General features: G+C 36.2%; 1 pseudogene; it reads right to left on the bottom strand.

The window, feature by feature from the left end:
- LOC101437145 (heat shock cognate 71 kDa protein pseudogene) overlaps positions 1 to 16,185 on the bottom strand; it is a 65,114-nt pseudogene extending 48,929 nt beyond the window's left edge.
- Positions 16,186 to 17,919: the final 1,734 nt, after the last annotated feature.

Raw genomic sequence — 17,919 nt, 5'->3', positions numbered from 1 at the left:
TATTCTATATAGTAACAAGTTCTGTTGAGGTTACATTCGTTGAATACTAATAGACCTGAAGACTATTGTACTAACAAGTTCCTACATCTCCAGTTCACAGAGTGAGGCTGAGCCTTGCAGACAGATATTTAGTTATAGACATTTGTCTGGGGGCTGATGATAACAGTTTACATAGCTGACCTATCAGCCCACATTTCTAGGCGTAACGTAAGTGATAAGTGCATTTTCAAAATTTAGTATGAATATTGATCACACTTGTCTCAGGAAACCTTTCTTCTTATCAATGGAAAAACATGTCTGTCAGATATTTGTAATTGTGCTTACCAAAACTGGTTTACGATTATTTTGACTATCACAGAGAGCACCAGTAGTAGTCCTTTGAGATGCTGAATAACTGTCACAGATGGACTCAGATCTTGGAACAAGCAAGTGCTTTAGGGGTTAAAAAATGCTATTACTGTTAAAAGTCAACCCGTTTAAATTTATCCAATAAACCATGACCTTAAAAGATATCCAATTAACAAGATAGGTTTATCTTGTCATTGGAAGAAAATGTTTAAAATACAAACACATGGGAGAAATGAATTCACATTCTTAACTTCCTAGAAATAATTCTAAAGGGGACTCTTATGCACTGTGAATTGAAAAAGAAACAAATTAAAGTATAGATTTGATTTTTCCCCTCATCACTAATACTAACTAAGAGGGTTTTAGATGATGTGAACAAATACTGGGCAAGGTAGAGGATGTGTTTGAGATAGTAAAGTGAGAAAAATAATGTTGAGTATTTTATATACATGAAATTTGAATTCTTATTATTATGCCATGAAGAAGCTACCATTTGACAGATGATAAAACTGGGGCACAGAGAGGTCTAATTAAATGAGTCTCACAGTTAGTGAGTGGTGGAGGTAGGATGCAGCTCACTAGGTGAATATCACATTGTTAAAGTTAAGGCAAAGTGTACAGTGTTGATACAATGAGTCATACAGATTCCTACTGGCTGAGGTATGTGTTAGCTAGAGGTTTTTTTGTTTTTTTTTTATATAGTTAAGTATAATAATGCCAATATATAGAATTCATTTCTATCTTCTCATCTTTGTGTTCACCCTTCCCCTTTTCTATTTAAGTTGATCCGAAGAATTGTTTGGATAGAATGTAAATGATGCTCAGTTTTGGCCACCCCATTGTAGAAAGTAGATGCCCTGGTTTCAGAACTTAGATCATTTAATATTGTGAAATGCCACTCTATACCTTCAACCATACAGCAAAATAGAACACAGTACTTTATTCATTTGGTTTTCTTTACTTCTTTGTGTCACTAAGCTTTTTCTTTGAACAAAGTTTTGCTCTGGGGGAAAAATGTAATAACAATTGTTTCTCCTTTTTTATTTTTAACTTATGTGCAAATTTTGTATCTTACTCTAACAAGAACTAACACTGATTCTCTGAATTCACTGGTAAATATCTTTTAATCCAAAAAATTCTGACTGTGCATTACCTCTATTACAAAAGCAATTTTAGGGTTGTCTCCTTCTCCACTGCACCCCTTGTTTCTATACCACCTAGACTAAACCAGTCTTGGATTCTAGCTGAGAGGAATTCAGTGGATCACAAAAGTCTCATGTCCCTCTTCACAGCTATAAGTGTGTAATTGTTAGAATCTTTTCTTTCTTTATATTGAGTTGAAATTGGCCTTTCAATCATTGCCATTCTATTGGGTTATTTTTGCCTTCTGTGGCCTTTTTCTGCAGGACAGCCCATTTAGGTATTCTGAATTAGTTGTCACGTAGCCTTGCAGCTAATTACTTTCTTGTTTTCAAGTGAAATAGCCCTGATTTCTTCTATTATTCTTGAAGAACTAATTTTCTTTCCCTTATTCCTCATTTCCTCCTCTCAATCCATCTCACATTGCCAATGGCTCACTAAGGGTGCTTTCCAAAATGCAACACAATTTCACAGATTTGGGCTGACCAGTCTGAGTGCAAAAAGATAGAACTCTTTCTGGATCCTTTTTTCTATTAATGCAGTTTACTAAGGCAGAAGATCCTTGAATGAACTATTTCCATAAGAACATGCCAAAGAAGGGACCACACAGACAGGATTGTGGAACTGACTTGTATTAAGAAATCATCTTTCTAACAGAGGAGGCCAATATGAAGAGATTTATCTTTTATACTAGACATAAAGAACTCACATCTCTTTGGTTTTCTCTCTGTGTGAAATGTTTTCATCTCTCCCATCTTCTTGGCAAACTTCTGTTCATCTTTCTAGTTCCTCCCTTTTAAAGAACTCTTACCCCGCCCCCCCCCCCCCCCCCCCCCCCGCCAAATCCTTTGCCAAGTGAATCTGCCCTGAATACAGTGCCAGATGAGGGGGATAATATGTTGTTTCCACTCACAGCTGATTGGATGAAGGGTTGGGACACTTAATTTAAAGGAAATTCATGGTATAATCTACCTCAAAAAGCTGGGTGGAGCCTGGTAGACTGCTCCTTGGGAAATGTGGTGTTAGAAAACAAAGAGATTGGGCCTATAACTGTAGGAACGTGGAGGTGTGGGTCATTTGGGGCTCCAAGGACCCTCTAGGGCCATGCAAGCTGAAGTCCACAGAGAGAGGAGAGAGCAGACAGATGCACAGGCAGACACAGACTCTTGAAGTGAGAGACCACGTGGCCCAGAGAGGCTGCTCTACTTTCTCACGGCTTTCCTGTTGCTTCCAATTCTAGACAACGACTGAGGTAAAGTGACTCTAGAATGAGAAACACCCTTACCAAAACATCTTCCATATGGAATTACTCTTGCTGTACTTGGTAATTATTCTATGATAATACCTGTCAGCCTTCTTGCTCCCTATAAGATTGTAAATCTTCATGAGAACTAAGATACACTTGGTATATTTCTTTTCAAAAAAAAAAACAACTTATTTTATTTATTTTCCCCCCTTCCCCTCCTCCTGCCCTGCTGCTTTTGCTGTCTGTGTTGTCTTCTCTTCTTATTTTCTCTCCTCTAAGATTCACAGGGATTCGATCCTGGAGACCTCTGATTGGGAGAGAGGTTCCCTGTCAATTGTGCCACATCAGTTCCTGGTTTCTGTTGCACTTCACTGTGACTCTCTCCTTGTCTCTCTTTTGATGCATCATCATCTTGCTGTGTGACTCACTTGTACGGGGCACTGGCTTACCATGCGGGCATTCATGTAGGCACTGGCTTGCCTCACAGGCACACTTTTTCTTCTTTTTCACAAGGAGGCCCCAGGGATTGAGCCCAGGTCTCCCCATATAGTAGGTGGAAGCTCTATCAGTTGAGCCACATTCACTTCCCTTGGTATATTTCTTTAAGTATTTGTTGTTGAGTTATTATGTAAAAGTTTGCTTGTTGACTTTGGACCTTAAGTTTTTAGGATTTGCTTCTTCAAGTATATGTAAAGTTTGAAAAGTGCTGGGTATTTTTGTATTCTCGTAAAGATTATTAAGCTTTGTTCTGGGATGCAATTATGTTACTTGGAAACATTTTGGTCTTCCTGCATTTAAGATTCACTAGATGGAACCAGAGCAAGCATACTTTAGGGCTAATTATTATTGAGACTATTCCGATTACTTTTCTGTTATTCTGTGAATTATGAGGTTTTTCCAGTCTGACTATGGGAACAGGCACTATTTCCAGTTCTGTATGGATGATGGTCACTGCTTCTTTCTAATCCTTCCAGATGGTATTATTCCTGACCAATATTTTGTTGCATGATTGAGGGGGACCATCTGCAGATTTCTGGAGTTCTTTCTCCATTCTGCTCTTTCCTCTCCAGGACTCTGTCCTGTAGACATTAGCTGCCTTGGCATCCTCAGGCCTTTAATTCTCTCTTCTCAACTGAGGAAGTACATCCAGCTCTCATGAGTCCTCCTCCCTGCACAGTGACCTGGAAACTTGCTCAGTGCATTAATTTGGAGCAATCACTTGGTTCACTTCATTTGTTTGCCATCTCTCAGGGGTCACTTTACTGTCCTTCATTTCCTCATATGTGGAAACTTTGAACATTTTTTCTTTGTTTTGCTCTGCTGGTATTGTAGTGGTTGTTTGAGGTGAGAGAGTAAATTCAGTCCCTATCACTCTATCTTGACTGGAAGTGGAAGTTACATAACCCTTGTCAACTCCTTATTTCTTTAGGAAAATTTGTCATTTTGTAGTCAGACTACTGGCCTACATTTTGTCCAGGAGGAAGATTTTCTTTAGTTTCTGGTTAGGAACTTAAGCAAAAAGATGTATGCTGTACATTAAAGCCAGAACTTTTGTTCTATAACTATCTCTGAAGTGAGTACAACATGTTAAATCTATGGTTTAATTACTGCTCAAAAACAAGGCTGAAGTTATATGAAATGAGTTAATAATGGATTAAGATGTTATCATGCTTTCTTTAGAAGAAGTCTATTGCAATGACACATTTGAGTAAAAATAGATTCCCAGGAGGAACTTAATTCTGGGAAAATAATTGTCTATTTTAGATGCTTATAATTTATAATTTTATTTGGTTATCTCCTGACTTGTGAGTATGGTATGTGTTGCAAGACTTTGAAAGTTGGCATATGATTCTTATGCAACTCATTTCTGAGGCTCAAGGGAGTCAAACATTTAGAAGAGCATGGACTTTCATTCAAGAAAGTCATTCAAAGATAACCATATATGACTCTGTGAACATGAAACTATACAAAAAGCTATTAATATTGTATCAGTAATAGTAATATATTAACATTTTCCTTAAAAACAAGGAAACAGCAAAATCATTGTATCTCTACTTAGAAGACATCCACTTAACCTCTACTTAGAAGAGCATCCACTTATCTGTGAAGTCCTGAGGGAAAAGAATTCTCCTTTCTGCCGTTTGACTATGGACCCCTGGTCTCACAGTTCCTAAAAATGGGAGTTCTCTGAAAGCAAGTAGGGCAGGGAAAGGTAGGTCAAAGTAAACCCTTTGACCTAGGATCAAGGTTACTAATTTCTTCAATAGAGAAATCCTCTAGTAGATTCTGCAGAAGTTTTACCCTCTCTTTTTATCCTGGGCTGAAGGAACACTGGCAATGCAAGCAGTTGGGCATAAAACCCCTTGGTTTCTTCATGCTTACTTATAGAGGACTAATCTCAGGTTGATATGTGAGAGAAGAAACCAGTGATGAGGAAATGCTACTTAAGAAGTATTTCTGGAAGCACACACAGCTTTTCATCAAAAATAACTGAGTGCTTCCCTGAGGCTAAGTGTTCAGGGTGATCCTCTGAGTTGTCAACCTCTGCCTAATCTCATTCTCCTATGTCCCATGGCAGATCTTTGCTTTGGGCATTGTAGATCCTGCAGCTTCCCCTTTAGAAATCAGATTTTTAAAAAATGTTAGGTAGATGATTTATCCCTCTTATCAACTCTATTACTAAAAAACAACAATTATCTCTAACATACTGCAGAATTAAATGTTCTTGATACCTGGTGTTCACATCATTTTATATAAAAAATATATTACTAGAGCAATGGCTCATAGACCCCAGCATAGCCAACAGTCACTAATGGGTATATTTATGCTCTGGGAACCAGGCCAACCATCTCTTGGTCTGATGAAGCATTCTTCTCCAGGGACTCTGAAGACCTGTGGAAAAGCCAAGGGGTATATTAACTCATCTGGGAGTGGAAGTCACAGTAGTGGCTAAGGAGCTTTGCTGATGGCTAAGGGACTTTGTTGACCATTGTTTATATCTTGGGCCCAAAGAAATCTCTCCTTGGGCAGTGCAGGAAGGTGTAAGGGCTACAAATTGGGGGTTGGGGATGAGGGAGAAAGTGAACTATGTTCCCTCCATCAGATTAGTGACACTGAAAGACTGGCAATGTATTTCATGAATACATTAACTTTTCCTAAAGGTAGTGCTGGCCCCCACAATCTAGCTGGAAGCTCTGTGTCATAAAAGACTCATGTCCACAGTGGACCAAATAGATAGGACCATATCTTCTATCTTTCTCCTGATGTTCTGGATCCAGTAGGCTCTGGATCATTAGTGGTGATAATCATCATTTAGAAGGCCCTGGAGGTTCCAGTCTTCATCTCTGGACATGCATATTATACTCCTTTTGCCTTGGACTGTATTTTATATAAGTGAGTTTACTTAGCTTTGTCTAAGAAGTCAATAAATGTTCTCTTCAAATTCATTAATTTGATTCCATCAATGTTATTGAGATTCTACCTTGTGCAACAAAGGTCAATATATTACTCTCTAACATAAATTTGACTTATAATAACCCACTTTGTGTCTCACCTAAAATAACTATATCTAATATCTTGGTAATGAGTAATCAATAAAGCAGGGGCCAGCATTCAGGCTCCTGACTGGGGTCCAGTAATCTACCTAATTCCCCAAATTATATCTGAGAGATGGAATGGTTACACACTGCCAAAATTTCACTTGTCTCCACAGAAGAAATTTTATAGTAACAAATGAAGGCAGGCACAGCAAGCACTGTGGACAAGCCAACACATTTGGAACCACCATTTTAGGTAAATATTAGGGTATATCAGTGTAATAATTATGCTGTATGAAGACACTAACTAGCTATAGTGCTGTTTCCCCAACTGGGATACTCAACCTGGACATATATATATGTTCATGTCCCTGCTTTTAATTCTTTTGATTATATACCTAGTAGCAAGGTTGCTGGATCATATGGCAATTCTATACTTAGCTTCCTGAGGAATGGCCAAACTGCCCTCCACAGTGGCTGTACCATTCTACTTTCCCACTAGTAGTGAAGACTGTTCCTATTTCTCCACATCCTCTCTAACACTTGTAGTTTTCTGGTTTTCTTTTTTTTAAAAACAACAGTCAGTCTAGTAGGTATGAAATGATATCTCATTGTAGTTTTGATTTGCATTTCCCTAATAGCTAGTGTTGTTGAGCAACTTTTCATGTGCATTTTAGCCATTTGTATTTCCTCTTTGGAAAAATATCTGTTCAAGATTTTTGCCCATTTTTAAATTTCATTGTTTGTCTTTTTATTGTTGAATTGTAGGATTTCTTTGTATTTGGTGGATATTAGGCCCTTATCAGATATGTGTTTTCCAAAAATTGTCCATCAACTGACAAATGTATAAATATTCACTGTTTATACATTTGTCAGTTGATGGACACCTGGGTTTTTTTCTGTCTTTTGGAACTTGTGATAATGTTGCTATGAACATCGGTATGCAAATGTCTCTCCATGTCACTGCTCTCAGTTCTTCTGGGTATATACATAGTAGTGGAATTGCAGATGAACATTGTAGAACTATATCTAACTTCCTTAAGAACAGCCAAACAGACTTCCCACCAACAGTGAACATGCATTCCTAACACTTTACTTTCTCTCTAATATTTGTATTTTTCTGTTTTGTTAATAGTGGTCATTCTAGTAGGTGTAAAATATCTCATTGTAGCTTTGATTTGCATTTCCCTAACAGCCAGTGATGCTGAACATTTTTTCATGTGTGGGGATTTTTTTTGCCATTTGTATTTCTTTAGAAAATGTCTATTCAGTTCTTTTGACCGTTTTTAAAATTGGGTCATTGTCTTTTTGTTGAGTTGTAGGATCTCTTTATATATCATGAATATTAGACCCTTGTCTGATTTCCAAATATTTTCTTCCATTGAATAGGCTGACTTTTTACCTCCTTACAAAGTCCTTTGTGGTGTGGAAGTATTTAATTTTGAGGAGATCTCATTTACTTATATTTTTCTTTTGTTGTTCTTTGTGTATAAGGTTTAAGAGAACCCTGTTGTATTAATCAGGAAAGGGGTACTGATGCAAAATATCAGAAATCTGCTGGGCTTTATAAATAGTACTTATTTGGAGTAGGAGCTTACAGATACCAGGTCATAACGCATAAGTTACTTTCCTCATCAAAATCTATTTGGAGCAAGATGGCTGCTGACATCTTTGAGGGTTCAGGCTTCCTGGGTTCCTACATTCCTGGGACTTGCTTTTCTCTGGGTGCAAGATTCCTTCCTTCCCGGGGCTGGCTTCTCTTTCCTCTGGGTGCTGACTTCCTGGGTCTTCAGCATCAAGCTCTAACATCAGAAATCCAACATCAGAAACCCTCAACTTCGTTCTTTGCCATGGCTTTTATTCCTAATTTTAACTCAGTCATGCCCAGGTACACAGATCAGATTACAAACATAATCCAATATTTCTTTCTGGAATTCATCAACAGTATTAAACTGCTACACCTACCTACTACAAATTCTTGTAGATGTTTCCCTACAATATCTTTTATGGTCCTTGCTTTTATGTTTGTTTGATCTATTTTGAGTTGATTCTTGTATTGGGAGTGAGGTAGGGATCCCCTTTCATTCTTTTGGTTAAAGATATCCAGTTCTCCCATCACAATTTATTAAAGAGAATGTTCTGTTCCAGAAAAGTGGACTTAGTAGGATTATCAAAAATCAGTAGCCCATAAAGGTGAGGATCTATTTCTGAACTCTCAGTTTGATTCCATTGATCAATATATCTATCTATATAGCAACATCAGGCTGTTTTGACAACTGTAGTTTTATAATACAATTCCAGGTCAGGGATCGTGAGTACTCCAACTTTGCTTTTCTTTCTTAAGATGTATTTGGATATTCAGGACCACTTTCTCTTCCAAATAAATTTGGTAATTGACTTTTCTATTTCTGTGCAATAGGTTGTTAGAATTTTGAATGGTATTGCATTGAACCTATAAATCAATTTGGGTAGAATTGACAGCTTCATGATGTTTAGTTTTCCAATCCATGAACATAGAATGTCTTTCCATTTGTTTAGGTCTTTGATTTCTTTTAGCAGTGTTTTGTAATTTTCTGAATATAGATCCTTTATGTTCCTTGTTAAACTAATTCCTAGATATTTGAGTCTTATTGTTGCTATTTTAATTGGATTTTTTCTTGATTTCTTCCTCAGTTTGCTCATTACTAGTGTATAGAAACACTACTGATTATGCATGTTGATCTTGTGCCCTGCCACTTTGCCAAACTCATTAATTAGCACAAGAAGATTTGTTGTAGATAATCTGGGAATTTAAAAATATATAGGATCATGTCATATACCATTTGTTATGTTAAAAAACATAGTGCTGGATTTTGTCAAATGCCTTTTCTGCATCAATTAAGATGATCATGTGGTTATTTCCCTTCAATTTGTTAATATGGTGCATTATGTTAATTGATTTATGTTGCATTACAGGAATAAAATCCACTTCATTGTGATGTATAATTGTTTTTATATGCTGGACTCAATGTGCAAGTATTTTCTTGAGAATTTTGCATCTATGTTCACTAGAGAAATTGGTCCATAACTGTCTTTTCTTATAGTGTCTTTATCTGGCTTTGCTGTTAGAGTGATGTTGGCTTCATGAGATGTGTTGAGTAATTTTCCCTCCTTTTCTATTTTTTTTGGAAGAGTTTAAATGGTATTGGCACTAATTCTACTCAAAATCCTTGGTAGAATTCAGCTGTGAAGTCATCTAGTCCTGGACATTTCTTTGTTGGAAGATTTTAAATGACTGATTCATTCTCTTTGCTTGTGATTGGCTTGTTGAGTTTCTGTATTTCTTGTAGAGTCAGTGTAGGTTGTTTGTGCATTTCTAGAAATTTGTCCACTTCATCTATGTTGTCTAATTTGTTGGCAAGGAGGTTCTTATAATATTCTCTTATGATCTTTTTTGTTTCTGTGGGGTCAGTCTTAATGCCTCCCTTTCATTCCTGATTTATTTGTATCTTCTCTCTTTTTTTCTTTGTTAGTCTTGCTAAATGTTTGTCAATTTTATTAACTTTCTCAAAGAACCATATTTTGGTTTTGTTGATTTTCCTTAATTTTTTTTGTTTTCAATTTCATTTATTTAGGCTCTAATATTTCTTTCTTTTTTTTCTGCTTTCTTTGGGATTGGTTTGCTGTTCTTTTTCTAGTTTCTTCAGTTGTTCAATTAGTTCTTTGATGTTAGCTCTTTCTTCTTTTTTAATATACACATTTAGAGGTATAAAGTTCCCTCTCAGAATTGTCTTCACTGTATCCCATACATTTTGATATGTTGTGTTTTTATTTTCATTCATCTTGAGATATCTATTAATTTCTCTGGCAATTTCTTCTTTGACCCATTGGTTGTTTAAGATGGTTGAGTTAGCCACCATACATTTGCAAATTTCCTCCTTTCCCATCTATTAATAATTTCCAGCTTCTTTCCATTATGATCAAAAAAGATGTTTTGTATAATTTCAGTCTTCTTGAATTTATTGTGTGCTGTGTTGTGGCACAAAATGTGCTCTGTCTTGGAAAGAGATCCATATCCACTTGAAAAGAATGTATAACCTGCTGATTTGGGTGCAATGTTCTGTATATGTTTGTCAGGTCCAGCTCATTTATCATATTCCCTGTTTTCAAATTCCCTGTTTTTTTGTTGATTTTCTGTTTAGTTGTTCTATTGACTCAAGTGGCATATTGGAGTTTCCAACTATTATGGTAGAGACATCTCTTTCTTCTTTCAGTTTTGCCAGAGTTTGCCTCATGTATTTTGCGGCACTCTGGTTGGGTGCATAGACATTTATGACTGTTACCCCTTTTACTGGATTGTCCCTTTTATTAACATATAATGGTCTTCTACATCTCTTGTCACTTTTTTTTGCATTTAAAGTCTGGTTTTTTTGACACCAGTATAGCTATGCCTGTTCACTTTTGGTTACTATTTGCATGAAATATCTTTCCCCAACCTTTCACTTTCAGTCTGTTTGCATCATTGGGTCTAAAGTGAGTCTCCTGCAGACAATATTTGAATGACTCATGTTTTCTTTTTCATTCTCTCAGCCTATGTCTTTTGATTGGGGAATTTAATCCATTAAAATTTAATGTTATTACATAAAGGCATTTTATCCTTTGGCTTTCATACATCATACCTTACTTTGGTGACTCTTTTTACCTTTTTGTTTACCCTTTGTGATAGTCTTCAGATCTACACTCTCCTCCAAGTCTCTCTCTTTTGTCTTTTCTTATCTGGCTGCAGAACTCCCTTTACTATTTCCTGCAGATCAGATTCTTGTTTACAAACACTTCTAGTTTCTGTTTATCTGTGAATATTTTAAGCTTATCATCATATTTGAAGGACAGTTTTGCCAGATAAATAATTCTTGGCTGACAGTTTTTCTCTTGCAGTATTATAATTATAGCAGCAATTCTTATTGGTTGTCCCTTTTATGTGATGTTTTGCTTTTCTCTTGCTGCTTTCAGAATTTTTTCATTATTGTTGGCACTTGGCATTCTGCATATTATGTGTCTTAGGGTACGTCTATTTGAATTTATTCTAATTGGAGTAAGTTGTGCTTCCTGGACAAGTATATTCATGTCTTTCATGAGAATTGGGAAATTCTTGGCCATTTTTTCTTTAAACACTCCTTCTACCCCTTTTCCCTTTTCATCTCTTTTTGAAACTCCTCACTACAAGTATCCTGGTGTACTTGAAGTTATTATTCAACTCCCTGAGCCCCTGCTTAATTTTTTTTTCCTTTATTTTATCTCTCTGTGCTTCTTTCTCTTCAATTTCAGTTATTCTTTCCTCTATGTCACTAATTCTTTCTTCCATGATTTCAAATCTGCTGCTTTGTGTCTCTATTGTGCCTCTATTGTATTTTAATCTCACTTAGTGTGTCTTTCATTCCCACAGACTCTGTTATTTTTCTATCCAATATTTCAATTTTGTTTGTGTGCTCACTCAGTGCTTTCTTAATGTCTTTTATTTCTCTAAATATGTCCTTCAACTCCATGATTTTATTTATGAGATTTGTATAAACCTCATTGATTAGCTGTTCAAAGTCCTGTGTCTCATCTGGAGCTTTAATTTTTTTCCTTTACCTGAGTCATATCTTCCTTTTACTTTGAATGGGCTGCAACTTTTTGCTGATGCTGAGACATCTGATTCTAATTCTGAGTTAACACTGATGTTCTGTTTCTCTCCTGCCTAGAGATTTACTTTTAAGTAGCTGTGTGCTACAACTGTTCTTTGACCTTGGTTCAATTTGTTCTAGATATTTAAAATTGTCCCTGTTTAACTGTTCAAATAAGGGCTAAGGACTCAATAATGGGGGGCAGGCCAGTTTCCAAGGACCTTGGAGAGGGTGACAGTAAATGCACCTGCTTGCCTTTGATTTATTTATTTTTTATGCGCTTTTCTGGTCTGGACAGCAGATAGCATTCTTGGGTGAACCTCTCAGCTCACAGCTCAGGTGCTAGGGGGAATTTCATTCAGAGTAACTCCTCTAGAGGATGGGTGACACAGAAGCATTGTCCTCAGGGCTGGCCAAGTCGCACAAACAAACTTTCTCAGTGGCTGTTCTCCACCCTTGGCTAGCCACACCCTCTCTCCCTCTGCCTCTGCAGCAGTCAGTAGTGCGGGTGTTTGAGGAAGCAAATTATCTTTAGCTCCCTGCCTGTTCTCAGGGCAAATAATGCCATGGCCCCACCCAGCCTGGAAATGTGTGACTTCTCCAATAAAACAGACCAATTTTGCTGACCAAAATCTGAATTTGCTATGGGCAATGTTCCTCCCTCACCCCTTTCCTTGGGGAAGAGGTCCCCTGCAACTCCCTCAGTCTGCAGCCACTGTGGTATACAGCTGCTGCAGTCCTCAGAGCTATTTCCTCAGTAGGTGCAGAGGGGAGGGCACCTACTGCTGCTTTTGCAGCTCTATTCAGAATTTTCAGTCAGCTGAGACTCCTTTCTTTTTCTCCTCTCTCTTCTGGGTGGTGTTTCACCTTCCCCTGGTGTCCTGTGCCCTAGCGCATCCCTCCAGTCTCTATATGTTCCTCTAGCTATTTTTTTTTCTGGGAAGAGGTGGTCCCTTTACCTCTCTAATCCTCCATCTTCCCAGAAGTCTCCCTTTTCACTTTCTTTACAAACTTCTTTGAAGCATAAAAGCTTTTAATTTTGAGGTGCTCCCATTTATCTTTTTTTGTGTGTCATTACTCACACTATGGGTGAAAAGTTTATGAGACCATTGCCTACCACAAGGTCTCATAGATGCTTCCCTATATTATTTTCTAGGAGTTTTATGGTCTTGGCTCTTATGTTTAGGCTTTTGATCCATCTTGAATTAATTTTTTATAGGGCATGATATGGGGGTCCACTTTCATTATTTTGGATATGGATAGCCAGTTCTTTCAGCACCATTTGTTAAAGAGACTATACTGTCCCAGTTGAGTGACCTTGGCAGCCTTGTTAAATATCAGTTGACCATAGATGTGTGGGTCTATTTCTGAACTCTCAATTCAGTTTCATTGGTCAATATGTCTATCCTTGTGCCAATATCATGAAGTTTTGATCACTATAGCCTTGTAGGATGTTTTAAAGTTATATAGCATGAGTCATCCAACTTAATTCTTTTTCAAGATGTTTTTTTGTTATTTGGGGCCATTTACTCTTCCAAATAAATTTGCTAACTGGTTTTTCCATTATTGCAAAAAAAAAAAAAAAAGACTTTTGAAATTTTTATTAGAATTGTGTTGAATCTGTAACTCAATTTGGGTAGAAGAGATATCTTGATGATATTTAGTCCTCCAATCCAGGAACATGAAATGTCCTTTTTTTTTTTTTTTGGTCTTTTTTTATTTCTTTTAACAATATTCAGTAATTTTCTGTGTACAGGTCGTTTAGTTCCTTTACATAGCTAGTTAAACTTATTCCTGGATATTTGATTATTTAGTTGCTATTGTAAATGGAAATTTTTTTCTTGATTTGCTCCTCAGATTATTCATTTCTCGTGTATACGAACACTACTAATTTTTGCATGGTGTTATTATATATCACCATTTTGATGAACTCATTTATTCTATTCACTTTGTTGTAGTTTTTTTTTCAGGACTTTCTATATATAGGATCATGGTATCTAGATATAGTGAATGTCTTATTTCTTCTTTTCCAGTTTGGATGCCTTTTATTCTTTTTCTTGCCTAACAATTCTAGCAAGAATTTCTAACACAATGTTGAACAAGAGTGGTAAGAATAGGCATCATTGTCTTGTTCTGCATCTAAAATCCTTAGAAAGAATGGTCTGTAATTTTTTTGTAGAAGCTTTCTCTTGCTTTGGTATTAATGAACCTAATTATGGTGGTGTTGGCTTCACAGAATAATTTAAGTAAGATTCCCTCCTCTTCAATTTTTCAAAGAGTTTGAGTAAGATTGGTATGAGTTCTTTTCAGAATGATTGTTATAATTCACCTGTTAAGCCATCAGGTCCTAGACTTTTGTTTGTTGGGAGATTTTTGATAATTACTTTTGATTGGTTTGTTGATGTCTTCTATTTCTTCTTTTGCCAGTGTAGGTTTATGTGTTTTTAGAACTTCATCTATTTCATCTGAGTTGTCCAAGTTGCTGGCGTACAGTTTTGCATAGTATCTTCTTATGATTCTTTTTTTTTTCCCTGCAGAGTCAGTGGTGATGTCCCCTCTTTCATTTCTGATTTTGTTTATTTGCATCTTCTCTCTTTCTTTCTTTGTTAGTCTAGTTAAGGGTTTGTCAGTTTTATTAATCTAAAAACACCAGCTTTGGTTTTGTTAATTCTCTGAATTTTTTTTAAATTCTCAATTTCATTTAATTTTGTTATTTCTTTGCTCCTGTTTGCTTGGGATTAGTTTGCTCTTCTTTTTCTAGTTCCTCCAGATGTGAAATTAGGTCTTTGATTTTAGCCCCTTTGTCTTTTTAAATGTAGGTATTTAGCGCTATAAATTTCCCTCTCAGCACTGCCTTCACTACATCCCATAAGTTTTCATATTTTGTATTCTCATTTTCATTCTCTTCAAGATATTTACAGCTTTCTGTTCCATATTTCTCCTTGATCTATTTATTTTTAAGAGTGTGCTGTATAACTACCATATATTTTTAAATTTTCCAGTTCTCCAGCCATTATTGATTTCCAGCTTCATTCCATTATGGCCAAAGAAAGTGCTTTGTTTAATTTCAGTCTTTATGAATTCATTGAGATTTGTTTGGTGATGTTCATATCCTGGAGAATGATCTATGGGCACTTGAAAAGAATGCATATCCTGTTGTTATGGAGTACAATGTTCTGTATATGTTTCTTAGGTCTAGTTCCTTTACCCTATAGTTTAAGATCTCTCTTTCTTTATTGATCCTTTGTCTGTTCTCTGTGTCCATTCTCTGCGTGTTCTTTTTTTTTTGTCCGCTTCTGTGTTGTCAGTGGCACAGGAATCTGTGTTTCTTTTTGTTGTGTCATCTTGTTGTGTCAGCTCTCTGTGTGTGCAACGCCATTCCTGGGCAGGCTGCACTTTCATTCACTCTGGACGGCTCTCCTTACGGGGCACACTCCTTGCACGTGGGGCTCCCCTATGCGGGGGACATCCTGCGTGGCATGGCACTCTGTGCACGCATCAGCGCTGCACGTGGGTCAGCTCCACACGGGTCAAGGAGGCCCAGGATTTGAACCGTGGACCTCCCATGTGGTAGACGGGCACCCTATCCACTGGGCCAAGTCTGCTTCCCTGCCTCATGTATTTTGAGTCACCCTGGTTAGGTGCATAAATATTTATCTTTCTTCTTGGCAGATTGCCCCTTTTATTGATACATAGTGTCCTTTTTTTGTCTCTTTGAAGAATTTTGCATTTAATGTCTATTTTGTCCAATATTAGTATAGCCCCTCCAACTATTTTTTGGTTAGTGTTTTGGTGGAAAATCATTTTCCACTTTTTCACTTGTTAACCTATTTTTATCCTTTGGTCTGAGGTAAGTCTTTTGTAGACAGCATGTAGTTGAAGCACTTATTTTTTTAATCCATCCTTTCAATCTGTGTATCTTAATTGGGGAATTTAATACACTAAGGTTGAATGTTATTACTATAAAGACATTACTTACTTCAACCATTTTATCTTTAGGCTTTTATATTGTTAATCTTATTTTTGTTTCTCTTTTTGTACTTTAGTTACCCTTACTAATAATTTTCCTTTATACACTCTCCTCCAAACCACTCTCTCCTGTCTTTTCAACCCGCAGAACTTCCTTTATTATTTCTTGAAGGGCAGGCTTCTTGTTGATGATTTCTCTAAATTTCTGTTTACCTGTGAATACTTTTGAAGGACAGTTTTTCTGGATACAGTTTTTCTCTTTCACTACTTTAAATACATCATACCACTACCTACTCACCTCCATGGTTTCAGGTAAGAAATCAGCACTTAATCTTATCAAGCATTCCTTTTGTGTGCTGGGTCTCTTTAATCTTGCTGTTTTCAGGATTATTTTTCCATCTTTGGAATTTGACAGTCTGATTAGTATGTGTCTCAGAGTAGATCTGTTAGGATTTATTGTGATTGGAGTATGCTGTACTTCCTGAACATGTGTATCCATACCCCTTATAAAAATTGGGAAAATTTGGGCTATTATTATTCTGTCCCTTTTCCCTTGTCTTCTCCATCTGTTATACCCGTAATGTGTATGTTTGTGTATTTTGCACTGTCATTTAATTCCCTGAGTCCCTGCTCAAGTTTGTCCATTTTTTCCCCTATCAGTGCAATATCAGATGTCCTATTTTCTTATTCAATAATTCCTTCCTCTGCCTGTTCAAATCTTCCATTGTGTGATTCTAATATATTTTAAATTTCTTCTATCATGCCTTTTATTACCATAAGAGCTGCTACTTCTTAAACATATGTTTACAATTTCTTCTGTATGCTCTCCCAGTGTCATCTTAAAATCCTTTATTTCTTCCTTCATCTCCTTGAATTGATTAAGAAGATTTGTATGGACATCTTTGATTAATTGTCCCAAAATCTTTGTTTCCTTTGGCTTTAAATTTGTTCCTTTGACTGGACTATATCTTCCTGTTTCTTAGTATGGCTTGTCATGATTTGCTTGTATCTAGGCATCTGTTTATCTTGATGGTTTTACTCTGTTGGTCAATTTCTCTCTGGTCTAGGGTTTTATTTTTGTTTGGTTTTGTCTTGAGGCTCTTCTTTGGCACTTGTTTCTGCTTATTCTAAATCTTTAGAATTGCCATTGTTTAAGTGAAAAAGAAAATATAAAAAGAGGAAAAGACAAAAGAGAAAGAAAATAAAGGAAAAGGAAAGTTTAGTATGACATGTTAGACTTCAATGATATTGCAGGCATATAGTGACTGAACCAGACTAAAGCCGTATTCCATAGGATGTACTTATATTGTCTCTACAGAATGGGCTTATCACAGTGGGAAAGTTTGCAAAACACTAAGCTAGAATATTCTGAACTATTTTTCCAGTTAAATAGTAAGTGTACCTATATAGATCCAGGAATGTAAAATGAGAGGCTTTATTTCATCTAATCAAATCAATTTCATCTTGCAAAAAGAACAATGAGCAATAAAACAAAAATGAAATCAATAAAAAAAATCATGATATTTTATGTGTAAGTGACTGTGTTCAAACAGCTATGATTTCTATTGTAACAGTTTTTAAATTTCTGATCATCTCACTTTAATGAACTTGTTCTTCTGTCTCTAATATATTTCTTACTTTCTTGGCTTTTTTCTGATCCTACCACTGTGAATCCTTGAGCAAATACATGTTCTCATCCCAATTTTTCATCTATAACAAAAAAATGACATTTTTGCCTACCTGTCTTATCAAGATAAAGTGAACAATAAAATCATCTCATTCTGGGCTTTGACCTATAGCAACAGCAGAATTATTTGCTTAGGGCACACAATAATTGATATTATTTGAGTTATAAAGTGTGAGCATTTCATTCATTTTATTACTGATACTATTCCATAAGGAAGAGGAACTGTTAACAGTTTTATGTAGGCTAGTAACTTTTCCATTCTTATTTATAAGTACAATCTTATATTTAAAAAAGATTTTAAAAGAAATACTTTATGATTTGGCAATGCTAAAGTACAATGGTATTTTTTTA

This window comes from Dasypus novemcinctus, chromosome 4, assembly GCF_030445035.2.
Source record: "Dasypus novemcinctus isolate mDasNov1 chromosome 4, mDasNov1.1.hap2, whole genome shotgun sequence".
Lineage (NCBI taxonomy): Eukaryota > Metazoa > Chordata > Mammalia > Cingulata > Dasypodidae > Dasypus > Dasypus novemcinctus.
This window is presented reverse-complemented; position numbering and strand designations above follow the sequence as displayed.